Source organism: Ornithodoros turicata, chromosome 4 (genome assembly GCF_037126465.1).
Source record: "Ornithodoros turicata isolate Travis chromosome 4, ASM3712646v1, whole genome shotgun sequence".
Classification (NCBI taxonomy): Eukaryota; Metazoa; Arthropoda; class Arachnida; order Ixodida; family Argasidae; genus Ornithodoros; species Ornithodoros turicata.
In genome coordinates this window covers 74,436,233-74,448,902 of record NC_088204.1, presented here as the reverse complement: position 1 = coordinate 74,448,902, position 12,670 = coordinate 74,436,233, and the positions used below count along the sequence as shown (strand labels likewise).

At 46.1% G+C, this 12,670-nt stretch overlaps 1 protein-coding gene and 1 long non-coding RNA gene across 3 annotated transcripts in view; both read right to left on the bottom strand.

The window, feature by feature from the left end:
- The window catches only part of LOC135391871 (voltage-dependent T-type calcium channel subunit alpha-1G-like), a 292,030-nt gene that overhangs the window by 180,645 nt on the left and 98,715 nt on the right, over positions 1-12,670 (bottom strand). The gene's annotated exons all lie outside the window — the stretch shown is intronic.
- Positions 1-12,670, bottom strand: part of LOC135393486 (uncharacterized) — a 189,416-nt gene that overhangs the window by 118,502 nt on the left and 58,244 nt on the right. The window lies entirely within an intron of this gene.

Sequence of the window (12,670 nt, the reverse complement as noted above, 5' to 3'; positions counted from 1 at the left end):
GGTGTGTCTGCACGTGCACACGCTGGCGGAGCACCTGCTGGCCACGCATCTGCTCTTCTTCTCCTTCTTTCTTCCCTCTCCATTCCACTTCACGCTCACCCTCTCTGCCATGGACTGACCTACACGGCTGCCGACGATGGTAGGCCAGAAAATGACACCGCTTTAAAAGGTACCTCTTGCATGTCGCCGGTCGCGAGTGTTTGAACTTTGAAGCCAGTGCAACCAAGACCATATATCGACACAAAGAGGTGAAAGAAAGGTTTATACTTACGACAGGTTAATGTGGAACCTTTAGAACCTGTAGATGTTAATGTAGCGATTCCGGTGGAAGATGTATGCGAGGATCTCTTCGGATGGTAACGTGCTGAGTGTTTCGAGAAGAAAGCGACTAGCGTGTAACTGTTTGCTGAAACAATCTCGTAATTGTTCGAATTGGCGTGGCTATCAGGACTAGGTTTCATATTTTGCCTCTTCTTGTATGGGGTGTATGGCACCACAACTCTGCAACAGAGGGTACCAGGTCCCACATGACAGGAAACTCTGCGTGACTATCCACCAGAAGGCTCTGGTATCACAGATTGCGTGTTTCCACACTGAAACTGCCGGTACGCCCTCTAAAACAGCAGGTTTATGTGAAGCCTCAGACGGCTACAAGACCTATCAATGCTGGAGCCAAACAAGAACGCTGAACATAAAAGAACAATATAAGCAAGCTCCCACGAATATATCCCAGAGAGAGAAGGAAACAGAGACGCGAGGAGGACCGCAGAGTACACGAGATCAGACTAGGCGTAATTTGTATTCCGACTTGTGAACTATGACTACACTTATTACCGGACCAGCGTTCCTTGAAAGTGCCCAGTGTAAGTCACCTGTAAAGCGTGCTTTGCCTGCATGGCACTGGCGCAGCGTGGCAAAGCCCGCTTTGGGCACATTGGTTACACACAGGTGTTGGTGTTGTTAAAAGGACGCTAATCGCATTGTACGTTTCTCCACTTTGGCGACAATCAACACCAACAACTTGATGATGACGATGATGATGATGATGGTTAGGGTGATTCATCGCGCAGGCGATACGCTTTAACAGCCCCTTTTCTTGTAATCGTTTGAAATGATGAGATTCAACAATAACATATTGGGCACGCAAATTCGCGAAAAACAGTTAGAAGTGCAAGCTAAAATGTGGTTCGCGCAAAGATCCCCACGCGGCGCCACCACCTGTTGCCACAAATACTCAACCCATCGTGAAACAGGAAAGCAAGCACTGAGAGAAAATCCCGTGCTACAAGACGCTCCCCAGGGCTTTCTCCCCAAAGCGGCCTGAAACAATTCTCCTAAGAACCGACCTTCGTTCCAAACTACTTACACCCGTTTTGGCCTCCTAAGTCTGCCCGGCCCCATTCCTTTCAAAGACGAATTAGGAGTGCAGTTGAAGTTTAGCGACGACGCTGGCCACCGAAGGACGATCTGTACGGTCGCAATCAGCGCAGAGCGCCTTTCAATTGGAAGCTGAAGCGAGCCCAATGCGTAATTAAAAAGCTCCGTCGCAAAAGTTCCCTTTTCCATTGGAAAATCAATACATGGATTCAAGCACCTGCCGACGGTAGCCGGTCGGTCGCGGGTACAAAGCCGAGAATAATCAATATCAGACGGAGATACGGACGACTGCGGTGGCGCGCTCCGATCACAATGACGGCGGCACAAAAGTCTGTATAGCCAGCTAGACGACGAGTCGTGTGATAGAGAGGGCTTTTGTTGGACTCGTAAACGTGGGTTGATATTCGGACAGAGATTAAAGTTAGGCCGCGCTACACGACGTGCGGTGAGCGATGACACTAGGTTATGCGTATACCGCGGGGAATGGCTATATAGACTGTGGTGAAAGTATTGTGTGTGGAGACGTGCGACGTTGGTGATATTTCGCAGTCGAGACGTACATTGTTACATATACGTAATCTGTGCGATGCGTTGATCACGGGATCATAATACGAGGGGCGTTCAAGTCAAACCGGGACTTTTCATTTGTCGCAAAAGTAAAATGAACTTAGAGGCGAGAAATTAGTTTTATTTTTCAACGTAATCTCCAGCTGCACTAATGCACTTGTCCCAGCGTTTCACGAGGGCTTGGACGCCAGCAGCGTAGAAATCCTTACCGGCGCGTAGCAGCCATGATCGGACCGCATTCTTGACCTCGTCGTCGCAGCCGAAGTGGTAGCCCCCAAGGAACGCCTTCAGTGGACCGAAGAGATGGAAATGGGTGGGGGCGAGGTCTGGACTGCAAGGGGGATGTGGCAGCAACTCCCAGCCAATTTCCAGTAACGTGCCTGTCGTGAGATGTGCGGTATGCGGACGTGCATTGTCCTGTAGGAGGAGGGCTCCTTTGGTGATGAGGGCCGGCTTTCCGAAACTGGAGGTGTTCATGAATGATAGTGTTCAACGTTCCCACAGAAAGGTCCGTCTTTCGAGACAGTTCGAGACATGTTATCCGTCGGTTCCTGAGGATCGGGCGCCCCACAAGTTGGATGTTCTCAGCAACTCTGACACTGGGCTCTGAGCCATGCCGGCCAGGATCGTCCTGCACTGATGTACGGCCGTCTCGGAACAGTTTGCACCACTCAAACGCTTTGCTGCGGTTAAGTGTATCGTGGCCATACTGAGCCTGAAGTTTTCTGTGAATTTCAGATGACTTTACGCCTTCATTCACAAGAAACTCCATGACAATTCGCTGTTCGATGTGCGCGCTCACCTCGTTGTCGGCCATCTTGTCCAACATGTGTCCTCTGTTTTGCACAAACTTTGGACCACCATGTGGTAAAGGCGGAGTCCTGTCGCGTGTGAAAATCACGAAAAAGAAGTAACGCGACCCATTTGTACACTCAGGAGACAGAAAGTCTCGGTTTGACTTGAATACCTCTCGTAACACAAAGAAGCGATTCGAGTAGGTATTATCGTGACGAGGAAATTAGAATGGCGCAAGCGAGCTGGTGTACTGTAGAAAGAGGTAAAGTTTCCTTGTGTTTGAGGAACACACAATACGAAGAGGACAACACAAGCCTCAAACCAGCAATGTGTTGTCCTCTTCGTATTGTCTCAAATGAGCTAGTATTCAATGAAGTGTTACCTCTTTCTAGGTGTTCTCGTTGGTGCCAGTTCCAAAGCTATGCAAAAGACGGGGAGGGGCTTGGATGAAATCCAACTGCCAGCTGCGTTGAATGACGTTGTCTGGGTTTTTCGACACGCTTTGCACATTGTCGGCATAGTTCCCTTTGAAACTAGCTCATCGCGCATACTTTCTTCGTTCCTGTCGTTCGTACTCCGCGTGCCCATCTTCACACTGGTTACAACGGCTGTTGGCGCCTTGTGCAGACGTGGAATTCAAAAGATGAACAACAACAAGAACTTCATTTTATGAGCCCCGATCCCCCTGCAGACAAAGGACGTAAGATGAGATGATATTTGAGTCATCAAAAGAGCATTTGGGCGAACAGATGGGGATTTCGGGCAATTAAATGGGTTTGGGGCCAATGGCACTCACTACTCAACGGTCATTTTTAAATTTGGAGCGGCACCTAGTAAAGCTTGTAAATGCTCTCTAAAAAAGAAAAGAACTTTAGTGTCGCTGCCGCACCATTCACATTGGCAACCATCCTCGACCCTTGGTGTAACGTGATCGAACATCCTGGTGCTCTGCAGTATTTCCCGATCGTCTGCCGTGACACAGGTTTCTTATCTATCCTTCCTACGACGTGCCTGCGTGTTCCTTTGTGCTACGTGTTTTTCTTTGCTGCGTTTTTTGCCTAGCGTTTTCTTGATGTTCTTGCCGCCCCTAATGTTGACTCACCGACACGGCCGACTGTCAACTACTCACTTCAGCTCAACTACTAGCTACTACATCCAGCTCAACTACTACTTCACTTCATGTCAAATGTCATTCAATTCAATTTCAATTCAATTAATTTTTTTCCAGCATACAACTGGATGGGCTCCGGGACTAAAGGCTGCGTGCCACTCATACCGTCCATTGTGCCCTGGGGTAGGGGGCGGCACCTCATGCGGCGAATTTCTCAACTCATCATCATCAATTTATCTGTTATTGTAACTGCTCATGAAACTTCGTAAACTGTTACCTGCGGTGAGACAACTGAAGCACCGCAAATTGACAAAGACAACAGTTATTAAACGCATAACAAAGCTTTCGAGCAATAAAGTCTCTTACGTCTTTCGTTCAGCGAAGCTGACCTGATTGCGCACTACAACCTCCCTATGAGTTACGCTGCTCCATGCAGAGAACAACGCAGCCACCGCATCTCATCGCGCACAGAAGAATAAGGAAGGGGGGGGGGGGAGGGGGGAAAGAACAAGGCAGACACTTCCCCCTTTTTGCTTTTCTTTCCAGACGCTGACTTCCTTACAGGCAAATTTAATCGGAAGCGGCCAAGTCAGCACCGTTTGTTCTGGCAACAGTGATCTGGGAGGAAGATTTCAGCTTATTATTGTTTGCACTGGCTGTGTCTACGCGGATCTCGGTGACGGCTTACATCTCTGGGTGAGTAATCTTTATGTAACGAAAGAGTCTGAAACCTCGCTTTGTTCTTTGTTTGTTCTGCTGTGTTTACAAGCGTGGTTCGCGTCGCGATCCCGACGTATTTCATCATGGGCAAAGCCTCGTATTTGTTGTATCTGAGTGTGTGAGCATAAAGTATCGCATCTGCAGCCTCATATTGGCCGCGTACTTCGTGGAACTGTTCGTGTTTCGCAATGGTACCGACGTCCTTTATGTTGGGTCGTTCTCAGAAAACGTGTATATTGCTTTAATGTAAGAACTACTGCAGAAATGGCGTATTCTGCATTAGCACGGGAGTGAACATGAGCAGGAAGGGTGAGCATGAGCATGGGAAAAGGGGGGGGGAGCGTGAGTTTGTGCTCACGCGTTCAGGTACACGAACCATTCAGTTGCACGAACACGCACCATTCATATACAAAGGTAAGCTAATGCACAGCGTTTCACGTCTTTCTTTAATGCGAGCACGCGAGTGTGAGGACACAAGCAAGAGTGAAGGCATTAATAATGGTAAGAACACCAGCAATAGTGATGACACAAGTACGAGTGAGGACACAAGCAAGAGTGAGAGCAAAACGCAGAGCGGGGGCACTAAGAAGGATGAGGACATGACCATGAGCTAGTTGAGCATGCTGGTCTTTAAATGTTACTTTATAGGCGGTTTAACCCGGTGGTATGTGTGTATGGTTTAGGTGGTGTAGGTGGTGTAGGTGGTGTGTAAGTAACAACTAATTCGAACCTGAACCTCACGGGACTAACAGGACACGTTTGCAGCCGATCCACGAGGCCTACAGATCGTCTCAGGGAGCAATTTAATTCTAATACAATCTAAACCAGATCCTATTATTGCTCCGCGCTCTAACTAGTTTTCTTCTGAATGCCTCCCAAATGCCATTGTTCCGCTTCGGAAGTGGGCTCCTATGCGCGCGACTTAAGAAAGACAAGAAGAGAACGCAGAGGAACCGGAAGCGTAAAAAAAAAGCCAAAGCCAAAGTCAACGCGCGTCCACTTCAGAAAGTAATTTCCGGTCCGCGGTCTCGCGTTGAATAATAGCTGCACAAGTGCTGGAGTTTCTTCGGCGGCGGCAACTAGCATTCCGCGGCGAGCTAAATTTAGGGGCCGAGAGAGTAGCATGCCAATCAACAGCGTGTGGGTGACTAATAACGTTTCAGCTCTGGTTTTCGTGGATGCATGGAATGTTGGTATACATTTGAATCGCGTGAAATTAATGTGGGATGAGAGTTTAGCTCGGATAACACATTTCGGGTTCGGTAACTCGTCAGACGTGTCCCTGTTCCACTCGCCTCGAGGTTGCAGGTTCCGGGTTGCGCCGACTTAGCGAAAAATTCGGTGGGATTGTACCGGTTAATTTGTCGGTGCAGTCTATCTCTATCAGTGCATAGACCCCTCATGATTCTCAAAGAGAGAGAGAGAGAGAGAGAAACGACGAATAGCCTTAGTTGGCGCTAGTGCAGGCCTCTGATCTCTGTTACATTAACAAGAGATACCAATATATCCGTGCCCAAATGAGATGGATACAAATAGCGGAAGAATTATTTGCGGTACATTTATTTCGTAGAGACAGCGTTGTCGCGTTACGTTTTTGAAACTGTAGCGACGCTATGCACACAAAAACGCGATTCAAGGAATAGGCGCCGCCATTAGTGCTGCCACCGCGTGGTGGTCACAGGAACTCTGCACGTGTGGAGTGCCGCTTGCCGAGTTCCTTCATTTTGCTGTGTGTGTTTTCGTTCATTTTCGTGTCCGTTCGTGTTCACTTCTCCCGATCGGGAACCGGTGCAGAACAAATATAGCATCGGCCAGTACTCCTCACTTTATACGACTGTGCATGTCACACGCAGAAGCAAGCAATCATTTTTTTTCTTGATCTTTCGAATGCTGATGCGCTACTCAAATGTTTACTGAATGACTACTTATAATATAATAATAATTCGGGGCTTTACGCCGCGACTGACTGTTGGGATGACTACTTATATGGAATGTTACGTTATCGTCAGTCATACTCATTAAATACGGCGGCCACGAGTATTTATCCCAATGGGAAGAGCGGTCTTGACAGTCCACCCCTGTTGCGTCGTCGCTGGGAACGAGGCTAAGGAGCGCACGGAAACTACTGGTTTGAGAGTAACGCGAGATCGCTTGCCTTCTTATAGCGGCGTACGCTAATGTAAGCCGTGCTTCCCGTCAGCAGAAAGCGTCAACGACATTGAATTATTGATTCTGCTGGAGCGGAGTGATGCTTCTTGCATGTTTAATTCATGTTTACGCATTTCCCACCATCTGGAATTCGAGTAGCGCAACAGCATGCGTCTAAATCTGTTCTACATCATGTGCAACTCCCATTTCGTTCTGCGAATAGGGAAAAGCCCAATTCAATCTGCATAAATTACCAGTTCACTCTGTCGATCAAGCTCGCGAGAATCACATGCACTTCCCTGTTTATTGAGTCTTCAGCGCCGGGAGTTGATGAAAAATTCAAATTGCGGCACTGTTAAGGCAGTTAACGTTCGAAGGCGCCGCCTAAAAGGGTCATCCTCGTTTGTCCATATTTCCAGATAACATTGGTCATTCATGAAGTAAGTTTTGTCCACTAATTTTTGAAGCATTTCCAAAGCTTAATGGGTGAAAAGCCTAATGATTTGGTTTTCATGGGTGAAATGGGGTTTCCAGAGAAATGGGTGAAGAATACATTGAATACAGAATGAAGAGAAAATTAAGTAATGGGAAATTGGGTAAATTATTTGGGCAGCTATCAAAGTGAAGCGCTGTGTGAACTGCTGACTGTACAAGATCACCTCTAAACAGAGGAAAGGCGGATAAATATAACTTAAGTAAATCATTATGCAATCAAAGAAATCTACTAAACCTAATTAAAGAAGGGAACTAAATCAATTTAAAAATTGTGCTGTAGCTAATCATTACATTTCTAAAAATCTATCACGAACTTATCTTAAAAAAAGCTATCACGATGTTTTTAGGGAATGGAAGTCCGATTTTCAGGACAACAACATAATTTATTGCCACGGCAATGACGGGGGCGTTTCATCGCCACAGGATTCGTATACTAGGATTCAGGATTCCTGTCAGGATTCTTATACCATAAGGGTACTGTTAGAGCGAGAGCGCCACCACAGAGACCAGGTCCCCCAAGGTCGCCATTTTCCCATGTATTTGTTCCTATCCCGATGCGTGCAATGCCGGAGGCCGCCCTTAGATACCCCATTGTTACCAGACGTTGGCTTGCGTGGATTGTAGCGCGCTAAAGATCCAGTTGAAGCACAATCCAAGCCAGGCCAAGTCACCGAAGGAGAAATGGACGATTGCAGCGCCTGCGGCGCCTGGTACGACAGGTACGCTATGTGATGCACGCAGCCGTGCACTAGATCCTTCCGATCGCTCAACACGTTTAAAAACGGGACCAAAAAGTGAAACGCGACACAGAAAGTTGTTATACGCGTTTTATTTGGACATATAAAGACTAGATTAATTCGCAGAAACAACAAAAACATTTTGCCGCGAAACTTAGCGCGCTGAAGTGATCCGAAACGGCAACAGTGGGGTATCTAGTGGCGGCCTTCTTCGTTGCACGCTTTTCCGAGGTGAGTTTGGGGGACCTGACAGAGACACCACAGCGTTGCACAACAGCAGCACATCCTGATATACGGACGTTTTCCAGGAACACCACCTGGCGGACGTATTATTAACCAAAGCCACCCGTCCATTCTTATGCGGCCACACATTCATGTGCATGCCAATGTATCGTTCCATGATAGCAAGAGGACGCGTCATAGATCCATAACGAAAAAAGAAGAAGAAGAAGAAAAAGAAAAAAAGAAACAACGCAAGGAACGACGAGCAAAACGCACACGAAACAACCTCTCTTTCTTTCACAGGCGTCATTACTCAAGAATCTCTACTACGCACGCTCAAGACAAGCGTTAAAACGCTCGCAAATGGTACACGTAATTACAAGTAATTACGCTTCACGAAACCTCCCCTCATTTAACTGTCGCAAAAGAGGGCAAACAAAAATCTCGTTTGGATCTCGTCAGCGAGATCGGCATAGTCCCGCACACTGAATTGTGTGGTAAGAAATGCGCGCGAACACATGTTGAGTCAAGTCTGCATTTTCTTTTCCTTCTCGCATAGGCTGCTTTATGTTGAAGGAGGCGAAGGTGTGGGTTGAAAGCCCTGACCTCATCTATACAGGGCGTCGTCTTGCTGGAAGCCTTGCCTTTAGGGTGTAATGGTAAATAAGCATATTCATTCATACGTACTCCATATTAAACGTCTAAAAAGGCAAAGGGGTGAGAACTAAATATTGGACGATATGTCAGAGTGCCTTAAAGTCCATTCACTGCGGTGTAAACGGTTTAACAGTCAACACTCTAACACGCATACTATGTGCAGCTCTTCTATTTTATTTCCTGTACCTATCATTCTATTCACTTTAGCTGACAGCGTTCTAAATACTTAAAATACTACACGAAGCTTAACTGAATGTAATAATTTTGTCTCATTTGACCTGTATCCGAGAAACGTCATCATGACATTGGTAGACAGACTGAAACCGAAACAAATCGGGAGAGGAGGGCTGGGTTCCACGATTGATTGATTGATTTTAAAAGAAAAAAATGGAGATGGTAGTCTCGAGTTCCACGAGTTGACACTTGTTCGCTGCCTCCTATTGAAAGAAAAGTACGACCGAAGGTCGCGTCTCTTTCAGGGACCATCGTAATCCCCTCAAGACCGTGGCTTTCGGGCGCTACCTTGTTCACACCTAGCTTCGAGCGCGTAGTTCATGTCTACCAAATTGGTGGCGCTGTCGAACACTATGACGTCGTTTGTTTACAAACAGGGAGAGGTCTATTGATGTAAAAGGTACACATCCTCCTCACATTGCTTCTTAACATCAATTTACACCGCACGCTCTTACAAAACAAGATAAACACAAACTCCAAATGCATGACGGAACACAGCACAATTATCGGACAAAGCTTCGGCCACCGAAAAATAAAATAAATAAATACAAAACCATCAACCACCGAGCATAGGTTGCGTTCAAGCATGCCCGCACACGGAGCCTCTAAACCTAAAATTATTTTCGTCCCATTGTATCCCGTTACACAGTTACTTTTATTTTTATGTTCCAAATCTTATTCCGGCCGCGATGCGAAATTAATTAAAGCGATTAACTCAGTATCGTCAGAGGAAAATTTCTCTTCCGTTCAACCACACGCAAAAACGTCATTTCTCAAACGCAATTCACTCTCTTATATTTTCTTGCGTTTCGCCAAGAGAAATGACAGTGTCTTAATTTTAACGAACCGGCTCAAGAATTCGGGCTCCGCATTCATTGCATCATTTCACTCATTCATCCATTCAGCGGACGTTTTGGTTTTCACGTTTCCGCGCACGGACTGCATTCAACCGCGGGTTCAAAGCGCACACAGCTAGACGATGAGGTTTGGTGTTCATATTTCTTCGAATCATTAGGCTCGCCCAGAATCCATTGGTGAGGAAGGCAGAGATGGGGGTTCGGATTTTTCTATTTATCTTTTTGTGGTCATTTATAATATCAGGTTCATTAATTCTGCGGCACAGCTGGAAGATATCTGTCATCTGAGAGTCAATATTTAGCCAGATAACGGGTTGGACAACGTGTCGAGTGTGTTTTGGGAGGAATAATAGAGCAGTCAGCGGAAATAATTACGCAAACCAACTGGTTACAGTGGTGTCAATTAGTCAATTATTCATTGCGTCGGAGTCAACAAGGGAAAGTGTTATCATGAAACTGTTCATATACCGGCATGACGACTCGCAGAAATACTCCGTACAAAAGGAAAATAAAAACGCGCCAATATTTTTAAGTATTCAATACTCAGTCATAAAAAATGCAGCGGAGGTAGCAAAGACAATAAGGAAATTAAATGAAGCAGAAAGGGAAGTAACTGGCAAAGTTCCGGTCTTCTCGGGTGCTATCAGAAAAATGTCGGCACAGTTCCTCATGAGAAGTCGGCCCAGGACGCACAATCCCCCTCACCGAACCACATATTGAAAGAGACAGAGAGAAAAAGGACAATATGCGAGGTGTAATCCGAAGGTTTCGAAAGAAATCCCCACATTTCGATATTACATAAATTCGAAAGTCATGATCTCCAACACGTTACAGTGTCTATTCTGAAAACGAATTATCAATAATTTAAAGAAAATGAGAAGAAGATACAGGACCCCAGCGGAGTAACACAGAAATGTGTCGCGGAAGACGACATTAAAATATCGTATCGGCAACAAGGTGTGTTTTATCTCTGACTCTGACTACCGCACATAGACATGCGACAGATATGATGCAAAGAGCATTATGTAAATAGTGGCGCATCAGAACGTCGATCACGGCGCTTTTTCCGTGAAAGGACGTTTTTTTTTTTTTCTTCTTGTGCTTGCTTACGTAACAGCTTACTCGGTATATGATTTGACAGACTAAACAGACATAATAAGACAAAGAAATGCAGCCCTGTCAGCTCGGCGAACACGCAGAGAATTCAAAATGTGATATAGGGCTTCGAGAGAGAATTCAAATTTTTCGTCGGCATCTCCTTTAGACATCTTTCAGCGGCGCTGGACCTGGTTTTCGCAGGATTCGGTTCAGAAGTCTTCGCTCTTGTTTTCTTCGTTATATTCGGAATATTCGCCGTAGTACGAACGGTATGAAACCTCGGCGCGAGTCCTGAATGCGAGTCATGTATGCGGCTGCGAATGTCTAGGATTGCAAATATGTTAATCATTGAGGCAGCTGTCTTTGCGCCGTATGTTACAATGGACGCTACGACTTGTCATGGCACGTTATCGCAGGACGAACAGTATGCAGGGGTTATCGTACAGTGACGTGCTGACGCTCACACTTACACTCTGCTGTCACATATAGCATGAGGGCACACATGGTGAATGTCGTGTGAGGTTAATGTGCACGGAACCAGATCCGTTTCACTGTTATAAACACTCGGATGGGACGGTTGTCAAGAACGCTGCATTGCTACGATTGTGGACAGGAAATTCCTCCACAAATCAACTTCTTGTTTGTTTTGTTTGTTTTTTTCTTTCTTAACGCTGCCTCCTGACCAGTCGTTTCAGGTCTATAACCTACATTAATCAGAGCTATAAGCCAGATAAATAAGCACATTATATAATCAGCAAATTTCGTTTGCAGTTTATCGTCTTTGTAACATTCTCGCGGGTGCCAGCGGTAAGTGCCAAGCGCCCAAGCGCCCAGAAAACAGTAAACTGATCACCAAATTCCAAAAAAAGTTCAGGTGTTAAGATGTTGGATTCACGCCCAAATGTGCCTAAAAGAACTCAAGTGATACCCAAATAGTCCGCCACGTGGAGGACCCTGCGAACTCTGAAGTAAATTCCTCGCTATGCCACTGTGGCCCAGGATACCGCTACAGACAGAACGTAGCCAGCGTGGCTCATCTCTAATCCTACGGAACAACTCGCAGCATCCGAAACGATGAGCACTTAATTCGGTGGTGGTGGTGGTGGTGGCGGTGATAGGGATTGCCGTTGTCGGCCTCACGTATGTGGGCAACGTCACGACTCACGCCCTGGGGGAATGTGCGTCCTGGGCCGACTTCTAAGGGAACTGTGCCGACATATGTCTGAAAGCGTCTGAGGAAAACCCAGGAAAAACCCCAGACAGCACAGCCGGTACCGGGATTCGAACCCGGGTACCTCCCAGTCTCGACGTGACACGCAATTCGGACAGATAAAAGCACTTCAACATTTTGCACGAATAGATTGCGCCTTCTTTGTCTTCTAATATTACTTTTTCACTTGCTTTCTAATTATAGTTACTATGTGTTATTCGCTACATGTAAAATGCCCTCTATAGCAGAACTAACCCCTTTACGTTTCATTCATTTTTATACTTATTTACGTTATTTATTTATTTATTTAGTTTTGTTTCCTCGCAGAGTCCTCCAATTCCCAATTCCAAACATTCTTTCACCCAAGAAACAAACAAACAAAACAGGAACGGTATACAAATAGAGGAAAAATACTTCGAGCTTATATATCGAGACAGTAAAC